The following is a 6,000-nucleotide window of genomic DNA, read 5'->3' as shown; positions in this document are numbered from 1 at the left end:
TAGCCTAACAGGGGAATCAAATGAGGATGGGTTGCCAAGACTCCTGAATACAATACACCTTTTACTTTTGGCATCCATCCTTAGAGCAGAGCCGTAGCTATGGGATGGGGCTGGACTATCCAGGTAATTTTTTTTGCCTTGGGTGAAGCCTCCAGAGGGCCACCACTGAGGCTCCCAGCCTGTGTGTGTGTACAGAAATGTACATGGGTGGATGCCAAATTGGGTCTCTGACCCGGGTGAAATAAAGCCTAGTTTTGCCCCTGGTTTGAGGTAAGGTTATCAACATTTCAGCTACCCTCTGTAGCTGAGCCTTTAACATCGGCTTAATGTCCAGATGTTAGTGAAGGATACAAGTGACGTTTGTGCTGCAAAAAGCGTCATTTGCAGATATTGACAGATCAAACCACTTGTCAAAAGCACAGGAGCAGGCCAGACCATTTCTCTGCAGATCACTTGGCAACCTTGCTTTTTTTACAAGGCGTATTGTTTTAGCTGTCATGGCTTATGGCCAGTAGACATATCTTTGGCAAATTCTTCAAATACCTCCTCCCCCTCTTTTTTCTTTGGTGTATGTATGCATGGTGCGTGTGTGTGTCAAAACTGACATTGCTGCTATGGCTGTGGAATTGCTTCCAAACATGAAAACATAATTCTCACTCTAGGGCAGCTGAGCTGGCTGCCAGAGTGACAGGGGGAGGCCTTACCTTCTGCCAGAACTTCTTTGAGGGATTAGACAACTAAACCTTGTATCACCACCACCCCAAAATCAAACCCAAGATTGTGTGCATGCTTTGTTTCTTTCTTTTCCATCTACTGCCAAGTATAAAGACTGTGAAGTGACCACAGCTTGAGAGGGCAGGATTCCTGAAAGCCCTCTGAGAAAAGACTGCATATGGAAATTGTGCAAGCCAAGGAACACAAATTCTTTCAGATATGGCTTTAAAGCAAAATCTCTCCCTCCCTCTCTCTCTCTCTGTCTATTTCTGGTGACTCACTGACTTCAAGGCTGGATTGCTGCAATGCACTCTGTGTGGGGCTTCCCTTGCACCTGACCTGGAAACTGCAGTTAGTGCAGAATGCTGCTGACAGGAGTGAGACGCTGTCTACATGTAAGAACTCTGCTCAGAGATCTGCACTGGTCACCCATTTGCTACCAGGTCAATTCCAAAGTGTTACTGTTGGTATATAAGCAGTTTGGGTCCAGTTTACTTGCAGGATCACCTTATTCCATATATGCCCACTCAACTGCTTTGATCTGAGGAAGTAGCACTTTTGCAGTTACCCCATAATAGCCATTCCATGCTTGTAAGAAATCCATCTTTTAGTGTGGCAGCACCTTTGCCTTTTGATTCCAACCAGGTGCCTTTCCTGCACTCTTTTCAGCACCTGCTTGAAACATTTTTGTTTAGGCACACCTCTCCAGATATGTAGAAGTTATGTGTGTTTTATCTTTTACATGTTTTTAACTGGGGGTTTTTCAGTCAAGAATTGTAATGTTTTATTTTATACTTTTGTAAAACTTGCTTAGCGTCTTGAATGTAATAAAGTGATGTATAAATTTTGTTAAACAAAGAAAGAAAGAGCTAGCAGCTGAGAAGCAGACTGAACTGGAAAATAGCTCAGCTGGTCATCACCTTCCCCACAATGGAGATATATACTGTACTTCTATTTCAGTTAGAGCAAATATTTCTAAATTTGCATCTACACATGCACATCAGCAAAATGTGTCCTCTTTGGTAGTGTGATATAGTGGGTTAGAGAAAGCCCAAGTGGCGTAGGAGTTAGAGTGTTGAACTAAAACTTGAGAGTCTGGGCTTCTAGTCCCCACTCAGTCATGAAACTCTCTTGATAACCTTGGGCCAGTCACCCTCTCTCAGCCTAACTTACGGTACCTCACAGGGTTGCTGTGAGGAAAAAGGTGGGGGAGAATCACATTTTCTTCTTTGGCAATCACTCATAGCTGAGTAAGATTGTCTTCCATGAACACGCTTTTAACCGTGAGTCCGTAAGTGACTGTGGAGGCCACTTCTGAATCCACACGTCCTTCCACAGTGGGGACATAGGTTTCCGAGTGGGAGTTGATCATGGTGAAGGTTTGCCAAGTGTGCCTTCTTCTTAGGACATTTCTCCCTTTCGTCCTGAATTTGAGCTTGTTTTGGTAAAGGCTGTTCTCCAACTGGAGCGCTCATAGGCCAGTGTTTCCCAGGTGTTTCTACTACATTTCTTTTATATTTGCCGTGAGAGAGTCCTCAAACCTCTTTTGTTGACAATCAGCATTACACTTTCCATTTTTAAGTTTGGAATAGAGTAGCTGCTTGGGAAGATGATAATCAGGCATCCACACAACATGACCAGTCCAACGAAGAATCATTGCTTAACCTACCTCACAGGGTTGTTGTGAAGGAAAAGATGGGGGAGAATCAAATACACCACCTTGCGCTCCTTGGAGAAAAGGTAGAATATAAATGTAATATCTATATCTAATGTGCAAGAAACCACTCGTGTGAGGAGGGAAGGCTGAGGGTAGGTGGAAATGTCCCATGGACCCCTGCATACAACCCACAGCCTGGAGGGTCTCTATCCCAGAAAGAAATTCTGGTGTCCCCCATGCCTCCCTTGTTGACTGTTGGGTTGGGGTTAGAGATAGTCTGGCACCTGTTGATTTCTGAAGTCTGCTGCACTGCCTCTTGCCTGAGCCCAGAGCATTGCTTATCTTTTCCTCTTTGGCTGCTTGACATTTAATCAGAATGTCAGATGCAGAAGCCTGAAAGCCATGGCTTGGGACAGACTTTTTGGTTCATTAAAGTCCTGTTCTACTAATGGCCTGTGCGTGCTTTCAGAGGCCAGTGAGCTAGACTCCAGCTGTTCAGGCCTGGAGCTTGTTAGAGTAATTTTCTAAAGATTAGCAAGCATTGATTCCCCAGGAAAGCTTCCCCCTCCTTTTTTTTAAAAAAAAAGAAAGACAGGAAGGGGGTGGGGGAGATTGCCCAGTGCCCTTAATCGCTCCTGACTGCACCCACAGTATGCATAATTTAGGAAGCAAACCTTTCATGGTTGTGGTTGGAAAACAGAGGAGGGAGCAAATGTGCAGAACTGCTTGCCTTTAGAATAATTAAAAAGCCAAGGACATTCCAGCAATGCTGTTAATGACAGCAAATATTATGTTTTTATTTTACGTATGTAATTGGGTGGTGGTAGATTTTCCACTCCAACCCCCTACGTCCCAGCAGCAGTAATTGGCGGATCAGCCCATTTCCATGTCAGTTTCTCATGTGCTCAATCACAGGACTGTTCTGTTCCTATTTAAAAAAAAAAAAACATGAAAAATGCACGTTTAAATTGTATCCATTTAGTTTTCATTTTTCATGCATTATTTGCCTCAAATACTTGGCATTTTCAAATACCGGAAGTGCTTTTCAATACATAAAAAACACAACACCCTGAAACTATATTGCAGAGTTTGGAGGTGTGTGCAATCCACTGGGAGGTGCATTTCAATTAATGTATAAACCCAGGACTGGCAAATAAGACTGGTTCACTTTAGCATGCAGACTGAACAATCATCTCTTTCGCTCCTGTGCAGCAGAGCTCCAGTATGCCTGGCAGCCAGAAGTACAACAGGTGCAGCAGACCTCCATCACTTGATCTCCATGCTTAGACCTACATTTATTTTTTTTATTTTGTATACCTTCATCCAAAGACCTTAGGATGGTTCACAGCATAAAAATATGAGATAAAAAACACAAAATATGTAATAAAAATAACAGAACAAACCAAACCAATAGCTGCCACCCAACCCCCGCTTCCACATTTAAAACTGTGGACAAAGGGATATTATTTCCTTTCTGGAAAGTAGAAAATGGGTTTATGTTAATGCTTCTATAGGCTAATGCAGCATTTAATGTTTAACAGTCACTAGCAAATACAAAGCAGCTGAGTCCAAAACTGAGGGAATATTAGCAGTAGAAAGTTGAAGATGAGAGCAAGTTAGACTGCAATCTCGTACACACTTAGCTCACACTCCCATTTATCGTAATATGGCTTCTGGAGTAGATTTGCACAGATGTTTGGAGTGTAGATTGGAGTGTAGATTTACACTGTGTTTGGAGAACCTGGAAAGGAGAGGAATGGAAGATGGGGCCAGGAAAGACTTCTCTAAAATAAAAGTGGGACTCAAGGAGGAATTTAAAGGAAGAGAGGGAAGGGCAGTCAGGGAAATGCTTTGGCACATCAAGGTGACGAATTAGAGAGGAGGCTGCAGCTAGAAAGCTGCAACCAAATGCCATCTGTTTTTAGTGCAAGGGGTGGAGTAGAAGGTTGTGTGTGGAGGCCTCTTTCCATTGCCCTCCCTGTAACCTCAGCTTTTGTGTGGAAATGCATCAATCAACAAGAAACATCTCAGACAGGACCTTACAGCAGCTCAGGGGCCAGGAGGTCAGTAAATGTCTGAACCGTATCATTGCAAAATTTCCTATCATAATTGAGGTTTTCAACTCAGCTTGATATATGTTGGTTGTTGCTTTTTTTAAAAAAGAAGAAGAGTGATAACAAACCTGCTTGCTAGATTTTCAATATCTATGCCAATAAGAACATACGGAGATTTTGCGTGATCCAGCCAAAGACTCATCTAGCCCAGAGTGCTGTTCTTGGAGTGGCCAACCAGGTACCTATGAGAAGTTTGCAAGCAGGACCCAAGGGTGGCGGTTCTCTCCTCACCTGTGGTTCCCAGCAACTGCCATTCAGAGGCATTAAAAATCATCCCTGCCTCTGACTATGGAGGTAGAGCCTAGCCATGATGGCTAGTAACCATCAACAGTCCTCTCCTCCATGCAAGCCCCTCTCAAGAAACTGAGTTGCACCCAACTCAGGTTATAAATATGCAGTGGTACCTCAGGTTGCGAACACCTCCGTTGGTGAATGTTTTGGAACTCGAGAGGCACAAATACAAGATGGGTGACACCTGGCTTGAGAGCAGTATATGTGAAAAGGTTCTAGGAGTCTTGGTTGACCACAAACTTGACATGAGCCAACAGTGTGACGCGGCAGCTAAAAAAGCCAATGCAATTCTGGGCCTCATCAATAGGAGTATAGCATCTAGATCAAGGGAAGTAATAGTGCCACTGTATTCTGCTCTGGTCAGACCTCACCTGGAGTACTGTGTCCAGTTCTGGGCACCACAGTTCAAGAAGGACACTGACAAACTGGAACATGTCGCTGCGGGATCACATTCATCCGGTGCTATACCAGCTGCACTGGCTCCCGGTGGAGTACAGGATCAGGTTTAAGGTGCTGGTTTTAACCTTCAAAGCCCTACACGGCCTAGGACCCTCGTATCTACGGGACCGCCTCTCCTGGTATGCCCCACAGAGGAACTTACGGTCCTCAAATAAAAACATCTTGAAGGTCCCAGGCCACAGAGAGGTTAGGCTGGCCTCAACTAGAGCCAGGGCTTTTTCGGCTGCGGCTCCAACCTGGTGGAACGCTCTGTCACAAGAGACCAGGGCCCTGCGGGACTTGACATCTTTCCGCAGGGCCTGCAAGACAGAGCTGTTCCACCAGGCCTTTGGTCAGGGCGCAGCCTGACTCCCTCCTTTGGCAATCTTTACAATACTTTAGTTTATGGTTGCCATCAATTTTGATTTTAATTAATTCTTATGATGTTTTTATAATGTTGAACTATTTTAGTGTTGTTAGCCGCCCTGAGCCCGGCTTCGGCTGGGGAGGGCGGGATATAAATAAAATTTATTATTATTATTATTATTATTATTATGTCCAGAGGAGGGCAACCAAAATGGTCAAAGGCCTAGAAACGATGCCTTATGAGGAACGTCTAAGGGAGCTGGGCATGTTTAGCCTGGAGAAGAGGAGGTTAAGGGGTGATATGATAGCCATGTTCAAATATATAAAAGGATGTCACATAGAGGAGGGAGAAAGGTTGTTTTCTGCTGCTCCAGAGAAGCAGACACGGAGCAATGGATCCAAACTACAAGAAAGAAGATT

General features: G+C 44.2%; 1 long non-coding RNA gene across 1 annotated transcript; it reads right to left on the bottom strand.

The window, feature by feature from the left end:
- Positions 1 to 2,953: 2,953 nt before the first annotated feature.
- On the bottom strand, positions 2,954 to 4,933 carry LOC308590951. Its single transcript, XR_014009964.1, has 2 exons — positions 4,890 to 4,933; positions 2,954 to 3,299 (listed from the first exon to the last, which is right to left on the bottom strand). It is a non-coding gene; the product is annotated as an uncharacterized lncRNA (long non-coding RNA).
- Between the last annotated feature and the right edge of the window lie 1,067 nt (positions 4,934 to 6,000).

This window comes from Podarcis bocagei (assembly GCF_964188305.1).
Source record: "Podarcis bocagei genome assembly, chromosome: 7".
Taxonomy (NCBI): Eukaryota; Metazoa; Chordata; class Lepidosauria; order Squamata; family Lacertidae; genus Podarcis; species Podarcis bocagei.
The sequence above is the reverse complement of the archived record's forward strand: the minus strand, read 5'-3'. Positions and strand labels throughout refer to the sequence as shown.